The 16,362-nt window shown below is 44.5% G+C and overlaps 1 protein-coding gene across 47 annotated transcripts in view; it reads left to right on the top strand.

Moving 5' to 3' along the window:
- The first annotated feature begins 14,660 nt into the window (after positions 1 to 14,660).
- Positions 14,661 to 16,362, top strand: part of SORBS1 (sorbin and SH3 domain containing 1) — a 234,403-nt gene continuing 232,701 nt past the window's right edge. For 46 of the 47 annotated variants that reach the window (XM_070363623.1, XM_070363628.1, XM_070363639.1 and 43 more), the window contains exon 1: positions 14,661 to 14,796. The gene's annotated coding sequence lies outside the window, so the exon portion shown is untranslated. Of the gene's footprint in view, positions 14,797 to 16,137; positions 16,242 to 16,362 lie in introns of those variants that run through there. The other variant, XM_070363624.1, reaches the window with a different exon arrangement.

A 16,362-nucleotide genomic window follows, 5' to 3' on the forward strand; every position in this document is an offset into this window, starting at 1 on the left:
GGAAAAGAAAGAAACAATCTGTGTCTTTGGCTGCAAGGAAATCAAGTGTCAAGCACATCATCCAAGTGACACACGTCTAGAAGGCTGAATACTCCCAATTCTGTAGAGACTTGAAGGGCCTTTTCTAGTTTAAGAAGGGAGGTAGTGGTGGTTTAGTCACTAAATCATGTCCGACTCTTGTGACCCCATGGACTGTAGCCTGCCAGGCTTCTCTGTCCATGGGATTCTCCAGGCAAGAATACTGGAGTGGGTTGCCATTTCCTTCTCCAGAGGATCTTCCCAACCCAGGAATCCTAACCCGGGTCCCCTGCAATGCAGACAGATTCTTTACCGACAGCCGGAAAAGATTCTTGCCACACAAGAATGTGTGGCAAGGTAATAAATGTCCGATAATAAAGGACTGGTTAACTCACTCATATGTTGTACTTCTCCACACCACAAGACATTCTCAAAGTCCTTAAGAAGGATTCTGAATCACCTGGGTTTCATAATATATTTTTGAGAAGTGCAGGGGTAGGGGGGTAGTATAACATTTTGCAAATTGTGATGCCATTTACATGGGAAAAAAGATATATTGTATGCATAGTTAAGTCACCAGGCTTCCATGGTGACTCAGTGGTAAGGAATCTGTGATGCAGGAGATGCAGAAGACACAGGTTCGATTCTTGGGTTGGGAAGATCCTCTGGTAGAATAGATGGCAACCCACTCCAGTGTTCTTGCCTGGAGAATCCCATGGACAGAGAAGATTGGCGGGCTCTGGTTCACGGGGTTGCAAAGAGTCGGACACGACTGAAGTGACTAAGCATATCATGCATGGTTAATAGTGATTATCTCGAAATAGTGAAACTTTTGGTGGATTTTGTTTTCATCTTATGATTGGCTTGAAAGATTTGATTTTAAAATAATGTATTTAGAAGACTAAAGACTACATACTGTACCATCCCAACTACATGACACTCTGGAAAAGGCAAATCTGTGGAGATAGCTAAAAGATCAGTGCTTGCTAGGAGTTTGGGTGGAGGTAGGGAGCAATGAAGGAGGAATAGGTGGAACACAGGGGATTTTTAGGGCAGTGGAACTACTCTGTGTGATACTGTAATGATGGATACATGTCACTATACATTTGTCAAAACCTATAGAATATACAACACAAAGAATGAACCCTCATGTAAACTGTGGACTTTAGTTAACAGCAATATATCAATACTGACTCCATTGTAACAAATGGACCATACTAAGACAAGATATTAATAATAGGGAAAACTGTATGTAAGTGTTGGGGATGAGGGTAAGAAGGTATATGGAAACCTCATGTACTTTCTGCTTAATTTTTCTGTAAACTTAAAACTGCTCTGAAAAAGTCTATTAATTTCTTTTCTTTTTTTTTTGGCAGCATATGGGGCACGTGGTATCTTAGTTTCCTGACCAGGAATCAAATCCCCACTCCGGCTAGTGGAAGTGTGGAGTCTTACCCACTGGACTGCCAGGGAAGTTCAGTCTATTATTTTTAAAAGTGGAATCTATTCTATATTTCAAATGTGCAGAACAATACAGAGAATATAGTGAACACAGATTTGTTTACCACATAGATTTAATAAGCCTTAAGATTTTGGCATATTTGTTTTAGATTAATTTTTAAAGAAATTACAGAAACAAGGCCTCTTTACATCACTTCCATTTAATTTCAACTTCTTTCCTCCCTCACCAGAGAAAATTCCTTCCACCCATTTTTCTGTTTTTTTTTTACATGCTTGTCAACATTAATAATATATATTATTTTTATATTTTACCTCTCAAAATGGGATTATATATTTGACTCTGAAATTTACCTTTTTATTAATCTTGTCATAAGAATTATGTGTTGATACATGAAGCTCCAATTCATTCACTTTAACTACTGTATACTATTCCAAAATATACCAAAATAATGAAAAGGTTTAAAGTAATGTTTTGGGATATATGTTAATGATATGGGCTTCCCAGGTGGCACTAGTGGTAAAGAAGCAGCTTGCCAATACAGGAGACAATGCAGGAATGATCCCTGAGTGAGGAAGACCCCATAGAGAAGGGCATGGCAACACTCCATTGTTCATGCCTGGGCAATCCCATGGATAGAGGAGCCTGATGGGCTACAGTCTAGGGTTGCAAAGAGTTGGAAACAACTGAAGCAGTTTAGCACACACATACACATATGTTAATGATATAGGGAAGTACTCAAGATATTAAGTGAGAAAAAAGAGATAAAACATTTTACTTAAGAGTATGACACAAAAGGGACTTCCCTGGTGACTCAGTTGTAAATAATTCACCTGCCAATGCAGGAGATGTGAGTTTGATCCCTGGGTCAGAGAAGATCCCCAGGAGAAGGAAATGGCAACCCACTCCAGTATTCTTGCCTGGGAAATCCCATGGACAGAGGAGCCTGGTGGGCTACAGGCCATGGGCTCTCAAAAACATGGGAGTCCACTTAGTGACTAAACAATAACAATGACATAAAACACGTATATACACAATAAAATGCTGCAATTGCAAACAAAAATGTTACAAATATAAACAATATTACTTTTGGATTGTGGGATTATAGATAGTTTCTCATATTTCCTAAACGTATACAGTGATAAGCCTTCATTTAATAATTTTTTAAAAAGTAAGACTAAAAGCATGCAGCCCTACTAACATAGGAATTTGAGCTCTGTATCCCATGAAATTGTCACCTCACTCTCCACCTCTGTTGGCAGAGCCCCCAGACGCTCTGTAAGCAGCCCTGCCCTGTGAACTCCTATTGTCTCACAGAGAGGCAGCAACTGGCCCTGTGGCTCCTGTTCCAGTAGTCACATCTTCCTGATCACCAACATTGAGCTGGTTTTTGATGCCTGATACCCGCAACGCAATTACGGGATTGGTTATAATTATGCTTGCAGTGATATTATAGGATCGGATATAAATATACTTGCTACATGTGAAGAGAGTTTATTTCTGTTCACAGTTTGCCATCTGGCTGCGGTACACCCTTTCCTAGCTGAGAGGGGGAAGAGCACTATCAAAGCCAGAGGTGAAATGGGAGTCAGATCGGAGGCTTTGAATAATCCCAAAAATCATCTCAACATGTGTGATGGGGCCAGAGTGTCAGGAATCACAGGGGAGAGGCAGCAGGTTTTACCAGGTCTGTGTTATTCTTTCTCTGCTCTGAGCTTGGAATGGAATTCGGTCAGGCTTGCTCAGAACTTCCTAAGTCACAGCACTTCTGTGGACCTGAAGGCCCCCTCCTCAGAGGTACCCACGCTCCCCACCTTCTGCCTTGGCCTCTCTCTTGACCTCAAGTCCTACATTTCCACCTGTCTGCTGAATGGCTCCCTCTTCCTGTCCTGCTGTCTCATCAAACTAAATTCAGAACGATTTCTTCTTAACAGCTCAAACTAGATCTTTCCCCTGACTTTTCTATTTCTCTTAATGGCAACACTATGATCCTAGCCATCTGAGGGGGAGGGAATCATCTCCTTTTACTTAGGACTCTGTATCTCAGTAGAAGGCAAGTTGTGCATTGAATTCCTTTATGAATTCAGTTCCTGGATCTAGCACAGTTCCTGGCTCTTGGTGGTTACTAAGTATTTTTTGAAACAATGAACAAAAAGATGAATGAAATATTTCTTCCTTTCCATTGCCCATGGTCACCACCCAGCCCTTGTCACCTCACACCAGGACTATTGCTGTAACCTCTCAACTGATTGTTCTGCCTCCCATCTTTCCAGGCTTCAATTCATCCTGTTGTCACCACCAGGCAAGTCATGCTTACCTGCCACTTACATCACACCACTCCCCTGTTGAAAAGCTTTCGGTGACTCCTCACTGGCTACCAGATAGAATTCAAATTCATGATCTTAGGCTTCAAGGCCACTACATTCTAGCTTCAATTAACATCTCTAACTATTTACCTAAGACTACTCACGTTTCTAAACCCTGTGTACTCTTCTCATGCATCTTGTACTTGACCACCTCCAGACCATCCCCAGGCCATTTCCCTGTGGGAAATGGGAAATGATGTTCCCATTTTGATCTGTTCTCCAGGGTACGTAATATCTGAGCTAAAACTAGAAGTGTGACTAGGAAGAAGTAAAACCACTATTCCTCTGTTTAAATTTTTTTTAATTAAAAAAAACCTTTTTTTTCCCATGCTGCACAGAATGTGGGATCTTAGTTCCTTGACCAGGGAGAGAACTCACACCTCCTGCAGTGGAAGGTGAAGTCCTAACCACTGGACCACCAGGGAAGCCCCATTCCTCTATTTAACAAATATTTACTAAATTTCCACCCTTCTGGGTGCTGGGCTGGCATAAATGGATCTAGTCCTTCCTCTCAGGGTGAGACTCGCCATTTCAGGTCATCCCTCCAGGACCTTGGATGGTCTCACCCTGAACCTTCTTGGTCAGACTTGGCCTTCAGTCTGGGCCTTTTTGGTTTTCTAGCCATTCTTAGGTTTAACCTCCTGACTGCACGGGAGACATTGTGTGTGTGTTAGTTGCTCAGTCATGTCCAACTCTTTGAGACTCCATGGACTGTAGCCCACCAGGCTCCTCTGTCCTTGGAATTCTCCAGGCAAGAATACTGGAGTGGGTTGCCACTCCTTTCTCCAACAGGAGACACTGGCCATTGTTTATTCCTAATGGTTGCCTTGGAGCTAGCTGAGTAGCCAGGCCTATGGGGCTCACCTTTTGCCTGGGCCCCAATTCCTGCAGGACACCCACCTCCCATCAGTGGTTAGATTTTATGTTAACCAGTTCCTTCCACACTTACCTGAAGCCAAACCATTCCAGTCAGGCCTCCCAAGGGCCAAGTAGGTTACCAAACAGAGAGGGCATCAGACATTCCCAGGCAATGTTGTGACTGTGGAAAAGGCCTGACTGGAATAAAAAGTAGGCTGTGAAACAAAATGGATTCCACGGATTATTTTCAAAATAATTCTGCATGGTGAGAAAATTTTGAAAGATGAAATTTAATAGAGATGATTTAAATTTTTTCTTCTCGCTTATCAATTATTTTCAATTTTTTCACAATGATCACATCTTCCTAGCAGATTATTTAAGGGAAAATGAGCTTAGTGGCACAAGAAGTGATAGAACTTTAAAACATATCACTATATTTTGTGTTTTATAAATGAATTATATAAATTCATTTATAAATGAATTAATAGAACAATGCTTTTGAGATTTGTTCTCTTGGAAAGTTCAGAATGCTGTTCCTTGCTAATTACATCACCTATTACAAAGGGTGGTTTAGAAACATAGAATTTAGCATTTTATTGCACAACTGAAAGTCCCCATTTCTGTTGGCTGTCCAGGCTTCTTAGTCACAGTTGCCAAATCTTGGCATGTACCAACCCCTGGACGTATGAAACTCTGGGTAAGGGAGTTCTCCTGGCCTGGCCCACAGAAGCTTAGACAAGAATTGCCACAGAAGCGTCAAAACAATAGAATGTGATGTCGTGGGCAACTCAGGGGGGAATAATGCTAGATCGAAACGCATGTCTGCATCATTGATTCTCCCTGCTGATTGAGCCCTGTTCATCTCATTTGGCAGATCAGCCTCAGAGTGCATGAACTATTTGTGCCTCATTAGTTTCCAATAGATTGATTCTGCTAGGATTGCGAATTGGCCGTCTTACACTGCAGCCCGCAGGAGCCAGCTCTGGCTCAGCCTCAGGGCACAGGCACAGGGTGCAGCAGCCGCCCTTGCAGTACAGCCACCAGCAAGAGCCTGGGGAGCTGAGCTACAGCCAGGAGGACAGCATTGCCTTAAACTTTTCCTGGAAGCAGGTAGGATTAGATAGGGACCCAAAGAAAGCAAACACGGGCCATCTCCACTCTTGTCATTCTTTCTCTTTCATTCTCTCCATGTCTTCTTTCTCCTCTTTCCCCTAAGTCTCCCCATCCTCAGTCTTAGCCCCCTCTTCAAAAGTAAGAAAAATAAAGATAACATTTTCAAAAGAAAAACACGAAATAAATAAAACTGAAGACCAGTTTATAAAACAGTGAGTGCCAAGCTACTTACAATATAATGATTAGAGAGAAAAGCAGAATATAAAACTGAACATACAATGTGACATCATTTTATAAAAAGTATACAAAATATATACGCATAGAAAAAAAAAAAGATTAAAAGGAAAAAAGCAAGCCAAATGGGGATAGTGGTACTTTGGACTTTGGGTATATGGATGCCTTCTTTTTCCTCTAAACTCTTCTGCATTTTTAAAATTGCCTAAAATGATTAGTTGCACATATATTTATCCTCAGAAAACTTTTACTGAAATATCTAAGGTAATAATACGTACATAAAGTAATAAATTGGCCCAAGCTTTTCATTCAGCAAGGTGTACTGGTTCTGCCAGTTAAAATAACAGAAAACTAACTCAAGCTAGTTTGGCAGTTCCTCAGAAAGTTAAATATAAAATTACTGTATGACCCAGCAATTCCACTTCTAGGTATAAAGCCCAGGGAATTGAAAACATATGTTCATACAAAAATTTGTATGTGAATGTTCATAACAGAATTGTTCATAATAACCAAAAAGTGGAAACAAACCAAATGTCCATCAACTGATGATAGGATAAACAAATTGTAGTATATGTGTACAGTGGAATGTTATTTAGTCATAAAAAAGAACAAAGTATTGATACATGCTACAGTGAGGATGAACTTTTTTCACATTATTATAAGTGAGAGAAGCCAGACACAAAAGGCCATATGTTGTATGATTCCATTTATATGAGATGTTCAGAACAGGTAAACCTATAGAGACAGAAAGTACATTGGTGATTAGCAGGGATTAGGGAAGAGGGAAGCAGGGGACCAGGGGTGGTGACTGCTAATAGATACAAGTTTCTTTCTGCAGTGATGAAAATGTTCTGGATTAGTTTGTGGCAATGGTTGCACAACCTCATGAATACACTAAAAACCACTGAGCTCTATACTTTTAAAGGGTAAATGTTCTGATATGTGAATTTATCTCAATTTAGAAAAAAAAGAGTGTGTCTATCGCACCGTCTTGTAATCATCCCTGTCTTTATCAGTCTTTCTCACTTCACTGTGAGCATTTTGAGGATGAGGGCCTATCCTTGTTCTCTGGTTTTCCAACCCTGAGTAGAGGACCTGGGACAGAGTGGACACATGATTTGTTAATTGAATGATTTGAGAGTTCTCTTCCCACGATCCCAGGGCTACCTAGCTGGCTCTTCTCCCCTTCAATGAACTGTCTTGAGTGTTAGAAGCCCTAGTCCAGGTATAGTATTCTCTGGAACCCAAGACTGGAGCAGCCTACAGTTTATTTTTATTTTATTTTAAAACTATTTATTTATTTGGCTGTGTCAGGTCTTAGTTGTGGCACCTGGGATCTTTGAGATTCTTGCAGTATGTAAAGTTTTCAGTTGTGAGATGTGGAATCTAGTTCCCTGATGAGGGATGGAATCTGGGCCCCCTGCATTGGGAGTGTGGGGGTCTTAGCCACTAGACCACCAGGGAAGTCCCTCAGCCTACAGTTGAAATACTAACTGGTGGAATCACCTTGTTTAACCCCATTGAACCTAGTCCAGGGGTCACACTGGGTCAGACAGAGGGGCTGCTACTGACCCCTTGGGGTCCTTACTTTCTTTTTGTTAGAGGGCTTTCCATCTTTGGAGGTGGCAGACTGGTGGCAACCGATTCTGAGAAACTGAGTCTAGCATGCTCTCTGGTTCTGTTCTATTTCTAGGGCTTCCCTATTTCTAATAAATGTCAAATACAGAAGCCCTTGGTTCTTTTGGCCTAAGGGAGGAATATATGTATCTCTGTCCACTTCTCCTTGTATAAAGTCCAGTTGCCCTCACTCCATGAGCCAAAGGACGTGATTCTTTCAGATCATCTCCTTTCTACAGACAGAGTCAGATAAACAGGTAGCCCAAGCAAGCACAGCTTAGATTACCCATTGAAAGAGGGTTCCAAACATCCCTGGAATGGGTGATTTTCCAAGACCTCCTCTCACAGAGAGGCACACACGCTTGAGAGAACTGTCTGGTTTAGCCAGTTGGGGCAGCAAGGTGGAAAGATCCCTTAGAGACATGGCCCAGTAACTAGAGATGGTCACTAAAATACCGTTCACAAAGTGGGTCGAGGTAACCGAAGGTTTAGAAGACAGGTTTAAGAGACAGGGCAAGCAAGTCTGGAGACAGGACAGACTTGCTGAGGTAATGGAGAAGGGCTGACACCTGATAGGCATGCCCGCCATCTTCCCTACTGCCCTTTCCCCAGGGCTCGGTGTCTCCTACTGGTGAATGCTGACAAAGTGTTGCTAACCTGCCCGGGGCACCCATGTGACTCAATCTGGCCTTGTGTAATGAGTTCCCTCAGTGAACTCTTCCAATCACCTCTGACAAGCTTCCAGCAGCTTCCAGAATGTCAGTTATTCCCTTAACACCATTGTTGTTGATTTTTTAACCTTGTTAAGGCTACATTAGTTTACTGAGATTTGTTGCCCCATTTCTGCAATTGCTGTATGTTTTCCCTCAGGCCATTTAAAACCATCTGTATTTCTCTCTCAGGTTCTCTTGTTCTCCCCCACTTCTCCTGTGCCAGCTTCTTTTCCCTCTTTCTGGCTTCCCCCTTTTGATCTCTCCAACCTCAGCCAGAATGCATCTCTCAGAATGGTCAGGTCTATCCACCAGCTATAAAAATGGTTTTCTCAAGTAAACGCTTCACTAACTGAATTACTTTAGAATAGTGAGTCTTTCTCAAGTAAACACAGCATATTGTATCCAGTGAATCCCCTGCCTAGTCAGGAAAACATGATCTCCTAGCAGCTTCCTTCAGACTGCCCGTTCCTCTTGTCCTGCGTCCAAACCCCCAACGTAGGACAGACCCTTCCATTAATACAGTGGAAGCGGTCAGAAGTGCGTGCTGTGCGTCTGGTTACTCCCAAAGGTCCACCCAGGTCAACACTGAAATGTCTTATTTCCGCTATCTAATAGTGTGAAGCAGTCTCAAAGCCAAACTTTATGCCCCTGGAAATAAAACACAAATGTATAGAACTGGGATTCTATTATGTACACATATTTTCATCTAAGCAACAACACAAGATCAAATCAATTTCCTTCTTTCTCCCTCTATTTCCCCATCTGTAGATTAATCATTAAGACTCTACGATCTGAAAGTGGCTCTCAGCTCCTCCATCCTGTGACGCAAAACTCCTTGGCAATCATCTCACTCTTTGAACCATTTAATACAGTTCTTTGTTACTTTCTTTCTCCACCCATGTGAGTTTCTGGAGGGCTGGAATTGCACTGCCCCCATCCCCACCCCCTCTACACTGGACAGTGAGGAGACCAAACCAGTCAATCCTAAAGGAAATTGACCCTGAATATTCACCGGATACACCCATGCTGAAGCTGAAGCTGAATCTCCAATACTTTGGCCACCTCATTTAGAAGAACCAACTCTTTGGTAAAGACCCTGATGCTGGGAAACATTGAGGGCAGGAGAAGGGAGAGACAGAGGATGAGATGGTTGTATGATATCACCGACTCAAGGGACATGAGTTTGAGCAAACTCCGAGTGACTGTGAAGGACAAACAGGGAAGCCTGGCATGGTGTTCATGAGGTCAAAAAGAAACAGCCACAACTTAGCGACTGAACAACAACGGCAAACAATAAGACATGCTGGAGCAAGCATTTTTAGATTGATAAACAGAGGCCTGGTGGCTAGACCATTGGGGTGACTGATTCATTCTTATCTTGACCTTGCTTCCTAACCACAGTGATGTCCTTGATCCTTGCCTCCTCTCATTCTCTGCGTGGCCCCCCTCCTGACCATCCTCCACTCATCTCTTCAAAATCCCCAAATGCAGCATCTGCCAGCTCTGACCTCGAAATTGTGCGGAATTCTTGGATCTAGCATTCCATGATACTCAAATCAGTTGTGTGCCCTCAGGCATGACTGTGTAGATTTGCTTTTTCTTAGTAATTCATTAGGAAGAAGCAAGAAAATCCATTCTTTAAGGGAGTTTTACTCTTTCTACTACTTGCTTCATTTTCTTCAAGGTGATACAGAAGAAATTAGGTACCAACAACCACCAGAGATTTTAGTGATTTAACAGCTAAGCTCTTTGAGGCATAATTCCTTTTCTCTCATTCAATTTTCTTCTTCCCTCCTGGTGTTTTCCAGCTGATATGTCTGAAAATGACTATGATCAATCTTCCAGGTAACTGGAGAAACAAGTTACCCAAATCAACACATTTTAAGAAGCATCATTCACAACTTGGCCTCCTAGTAATATTAGTAATAATATCTGCTTAGTGAGTGCTTATATGTCGAGCATTTCACACACACGCTGTCATATACAGCTCACAAGTAAATTTTAGGAGGGTTGGCACATGTGCTGTCATCTACAGCTCACAAGTAAATCTTAGGAGAGTTATCTCTCTGTCCTGTTTGGGATGAGGGACCTGAGAACTTGCATAAGAGTTCCACATTAGGCACTGGAGCCAGGATTCTGCCCATAGGCTTAACTATGCTTTCTGGTATCTCTGGATCATCTTTTTTCTATCCCCCTCTCCCAGGATGTGTGACCCTGAAGATGGAGGAAAGACTGACATCTCTGGGCTGCCCTCCACAAAATCCTGCCAGCTCCTCTCCCAATTCCTCACCCTATGGCCTGCTTGAACGATACTTCCTACAACATGTTCATGATCCTGGTTTATGTGCTCGACCCTCCTGCCTGATATTTTAATTTCTCTCCAACAGCGGAAGGACTGCTGGGAATAATCTGATGCAAGTGAAGAGAAAACGAGGAGTTACTAATAAGATTAAATTAAATGTAAGCACAGTTTTACCAGTGTGTAAAGCACAGTGCTAAGCACTGTCTGAGATAAGCGGACACAAGCCAGGACCTCACGGTCCTCACGGAATTTACAATCTGGTGGGAAGAGAGAGTGAGGAATAAGATTACGCACATATATACATAAGTTCATGCCAAATATGGTAAATTCCACGAGAAAGGAATAAATGAAGCGCTATAGACTGGAAAGCAGGGAGTGCTCACATTTCTCTTGGGACCAAGGAATGAGACCGTATGATATGAGAGTGACTGGGATGAGAGTAGAAAGCCTCGAGCCTTACTCCAGGCTTGATCACTGATAGGCTACTAATGAGGTCTTGGTATTTCTCTTCCCAGGACTAGCCACATAGTTTATAGGACTCAATACAAAATGAAAACATGTGATCTCTTGTTTAAAAATGAAGAATTTCAGGATGGCGAGAGTAAAGAACCAAGTTTGGGAACCTTCTCAGCATCCCAGTGAAGCTGGACTTCCTTGGGCCTCTGCTACCCCAGGGGTTACCTTTGGTAAGTGGGGAGGCAGATCTCACCAGCATTGAGCACAGGGCCTGATACTTAGATGAGTCAGTGAAAGATTGCAGACAACAGCAAATTTACATGATGATTTCTTGGGTCACGTTCAGTGTCAAAATGTTATTAGATCATAATTCTAAACACTTGTTATTTAAAAAAAAAGCTTATTGGAGTATATTTGATTTACAGTGTTGAGTTAGTTTCAGGTGTGCAGCAGAGGGAATCAATTATACATATGCAGATATCCCCTCTTTTTTAGATTCTTTTCCCATATACGCCTTTACCTGAACACTTCTTGGAGGAGACATTTTAGATGAGTGTTGCAGGGTAGTAAGATTTTTACTTCTTTTTGTCTATCCTTTCCCCTTCCTGTCTGTCCTTCCAGTATGTTCTCATTTATCTCATAAACCCTAATGACTTACATACTGAAACTAGTAGAGGAGTGTAACACTTGAGGGATGACTCAAAGACTGAGGCCTCATTAAAGATTCCTCCAGGCAGTTTCCCACTTACAGGGGAAGGCTTTGCCTAGAGATCAAATTTCCATGGATAGAGTCTTGTCTTTTATTGTAAGATTCTTTTGTTTTATTTTCATTGAACAATTTGATAGATGTTCATGATAAAAAAAAAAAGAAAAAATAGAGATGAGGAGAAGATGTTCATAAACCCATAAGAAATAGTTCTAGTGAGACTGCAGTACAAAATGAGTTTTCAACTTACTTTTCTATTCAGTGATATGAGCATCTTTGTGCGTTAATGAGTCATTATACTTTTTCATTTTTCGTGGCAGTGTGATATTCTGTCATTTGGTTGTACTGTAATTTTCTTAACTAAACCTCTCAAATGGAATATTTGGGTTTTTTTTTTTTTTTTTAAGCTATTCTAAGTGGTGTTACCCAGACTTTTCTGGGTAGGCAGTTAACTTAATTTCTCCAGTTGTCATTCTTTTCCTCTGTGGATAAATTCAAGATAATAGTAACAGTTCCTCCTGGGGTTGCAATGTGGTGTCAGTGATTTTGTACCTGTAGATTCAACCAAATCAGGTGTGATGAAATTTGCTTCACAGCTGATTGAATCCTCAGATGTGAAATGCACTGATCTGGGGGGTCAACTGTATTCCTTGTATAATTTGTTGTTGTTTAGTCACTAAGTCCTGTCCAACACTTTGGGACACCATGGACTGTGGCCCGCCAGGCTCTTCTGTCCACGGGATTTCCCAGGCAAGAATACTGGAGTGGGTTACCATTTCCTTCTCCAGAGATCTTACCAGCCCAGGGATCCAACCCACATCTCCTGCATTCTTTACCACTGGAGCCACCAGGGAATCCCATTCCTTGTATTACTCCATTTTAGATAAGGGAATTGAGGCATCTGCAGCTTTTGGTATCTGAGAGGGATCCTGGAACAAACCCCCCAAAGATACGGAGGGACAAGCGTATTAGCTGTTTCATTACTTTACTGGCCCAGGAGGAACTGTCTTACTAGATCATGGAGGAAGTTCATAGCAGAGCCAGGGAAGCTGGACTTCTAGTCTAATGTTCTTTGCACAACAAGAGGATGAGGTGCAAGCTGGGGGAGGCTTGGACTGGGGGTTCCTTAGATTAATAAGTTTTCTAGTGGTTTCTTGTTTATTCGACTGTAGAATAAACTCCAGGGCGGCTAGGAGACTCCGAATTTTTTTTTTTCTTTATGCAGCCTAGGACAGCAAGTGCTCAGCAAACAATTGTCACTGTTCCTTGATATCCAAGCACCTTAGCAGATGTGTTTCCCATGAGACTGTGCAGTCATCAAAGTCTTTCCTTCCCGTGCACACACACAGTCTGCTAACTGGGAACATGCTCTGACTGAAGATTCTTGCCAAGGGCAGTGACAAAAATCAGTGGTGTTTAGCCTAAGGGATGGTTGCCCCACCTTCAAGGATGCCCCAGGGATGCAGGAAGCTAGGTGTGGCAGGAGCAAGTTCCAGGCTGGTTACTTGCCGGCATTGACCTTGGGCAGGAGGGTTTCTCCTCTTTGAATTCCCTGTTTTCTTTCTGTAACACTGAGAGGGCTTGGAAGAGGTCAGGATGATATCACAGAGGTTAGCTCTGAACTCATCTAGCAAAGACCTTGTCTCTCCACTTGCGTTTGACCCTGTTTTGTTTTATTCACGCTGCTTGACACATTGCCTCCAATCTTGTTTATTTATTCACTCGTTTATTTGCCTGTCTTCCTCACTAAAATGGCAGCTTCATGAGCAGAGGAGGCTTGTCTGTTTCATTTTTGGCAGTAACCCCAGGGCCTAACATATATCTCCCGTGGGACCGCTGAATACTATATCACACGAATGAAGTCTCAGAGCCTGGCTTCAAATCCTGATTGCACCAGTGTGACCCTGACCAAGCCACTTAAACCATTTCAGTTTTCTCACTTGAAAAATATGGATTGGTAATAGCGACTCTCCTGTAGGACTATGAGGATCAAAACAGAGAAAAACTAGGAAGCATTAAGCATATTGGCTGGCGTCAGGTGTATTGATAGTAGAAACACGCTGCGGGACCGCCAGGCACCGATCTAAGCGCTTTACACGAATGAGTGTGTGTGCGCTAAATTGCCTCAGTCGTGTCCGAGTCTTTGCGACCCAATGGACTGTGTAGCCCGCCAGGTTCCTCTGTCCATGGGATTCTCCAGGCAAGAATACTGGAGTGGGTTGCCATGCCCTCCTCCAGGGGAACTTCCCGACTCAGGGGTTGAACCTGTGTCTCTTTTGTCTCTTGCATTGGCAGGCAGATTCTTTACCACTAGCGCCACCTGGGAAGAGCTTTACATACCTTAACTATATTCGTCTTTTCTGTGTCCTACGAAATAGGTACTGGTTATTAGACCATTTTAAAAATGAGCAAACTGGGGTACAGGGCTTAAGTTATATGCACTCAAGACAGGTTAGGATTTTTTTTTTTTTTTAATGCCTAAGATTCCTTCCCAGCTCCCCTGGGATGATCCTGCAGAAGAATCAGAGGGCGCGCCGGGCCACCTTCCGGCTCAGCCCGAGGCCACCCAGGACAAAAAAGGGTTACTGGGACCGCGCGCACGTTCTCGGCCGGAGATCCGCGGGCCCGCGCGCCCGGCTCACAATGCAGCGGGGCGGGGCGGGGCGGGGGCGGGGGGGGGCGCTTCATCGCCTCCCATTGGCGCACACGCCCCTTCCTGTCACTGCGGAGCCCGGCACCGCCCCCTAGCACCGCCCGCCTCCCAGGCGCCCCCGGAGTGGACGGTTCCAGACGCATGCTAATAAGGGGGCGGCCGCCGCAGCCCATTGGCCGGCCGCGGAGTGTCGGTGAAGTCAGCGCCGAGTCCCAGAAAAACAGAGCGGGGCCAACTGCAGCGTGTAGTGCGAGTGGGGCAAGACGCGCGCCGCCGGCCCGCCAGCCCGGAGACCCGCAAGGTAAGCCCGCGCCAGCCGCCCCTCGGCCGACGCTTGCTAGATCACCAGCACCGGCGCTGGGGGCGTGCGCCAGCCCAGCCCCCGCGGGCGGCGCCTTTGTCTCACGCTCAGAGGAGGTGCGTTTAAAGGGCCAGCTGTTGGAAGGACTTGGGGGACCCCCTCCCCCCAGAGCATCCCCCGTGGTCGCGGGGGAAACCGTGGCCCCCCTCGGTCGAACCCTCCTTCCTGCCTGCTTGGTGGATCCTCAGTTTTTAAGGGAAAGTTTCCCAGTGTGCCGGGGTTTGGGATAATCCAGATTTTTTTTTTTTTTTGGTGGCTGGGGGTACGTGCGATCATGGCCTCTGCAAGGAGAACGTCCGCCTGCTTCAGGCTGGCTGCAATATGGGTGGGTGGAGGAGACATCAAAGCCCGAGTGGGTTTACGCTGTAAAGTGAAACTACCGAGGAGAGGCTCCTCTGCAGCAGCCAGAGGAAGAAGGAGGGAGCGAGCGGCAGGATGGAGGCTTCTCAGGTGTGTTCATTCATTAGCATCCCTCTGGAGGAGAGGGCGGCGGGCGCAGAGCAAGGACTGTCGGCCTGGCCTAGGACCCGCCAGAATGAGCGGGTACGTGTGTATGTGTGTCCGGGGACGCCGGTGCCTGCTCATCCGGCCATGCTTCTTCATCCTTCATCCCTCAGAGTGACTGGCAGCTTCTTGCTAGCCAGCTTCTCACCGAGATGAACAGAAAGCGACTCCTTTCTCTGGATTCCCCGGGCATCCCCGGCTCTCCTCTGGAGGTTTTCCGAGGTGGCTTCCTTGATAAGCGCTAGCGCCATTCAAGATAGAGGGGGAAACAAGCTTGGAATCATTACGTCCCCCCCCCCCCCACGAGGGAATGTGCTGTTGAATTCTGCATCCCGGTGCATCCGCTGTCTTAAAATGGCTTTGAAATTCACCAGTGCATGCTTTCCTCAGGCAGACAGAATTTATTACGCTATTACATTGCTACATAAAAGCAGAAAGGATCCCACTGAGTGTAGCTCGTTTTATCCAGACCCTGGATTTTCCCAGCATGTTCTGGCTGAGCCTTTGAATTTTTGTTGTAAACTGAGCGCTGGGATGCCCCTCTTGTCACAGGGCCGACCTGCCGAAATTGCCCGAATTGATTTCACCATCAATAGGAGGGAGGTTCATTTAGAGATAGCATGGAGCCTATCTAGCTTGTCAGGCCTTTGACATCACCCCTCCCCACACCCCGGGTGCCCTTTTTCTTTCCTAAGTGAAGGCCAGGGAGGGCTTGTCTATCTCCAAGCCCCTTGGTTGTTGAACTCTAGATTAAATTTTGTGTTTTTGATTGTAAAGGTGGCTTGGTGGTGGTGGAAGAGAAGCGGGTGGAGCAGCCTCAGTGACAGAAAACAAATGCTGAACGTTTGGGGACTCCAGATCTCTAGACCTTAGAGACATAGGTGAGGTTAATGGCTGTCTATGGAGCCAGAAGGTGTGTGTGTGTGTGTGTCTGTGTCTGTTGGCTGTGAGGGAGGGAGGGGTGGCAGAGGAGGATATTGCCAGCAATTTTCTGCCCCACCC

This window comes from Bos mutus, chromosome 26 (genome assembly GCF_027580195.1).
Source record: "Bos mutus isolate GX-2022 chromosome 26, NWIPB_WYAK_1.1, whole genome shotgun sequence".
In the NCBI taxonomy this organism is placed as follows: domain Eukaryota; kingdom Metazoa; phylum Chordata; class Mammalia; order Artiodactyla; family Bovidae; genus Bos; species Bos mutus.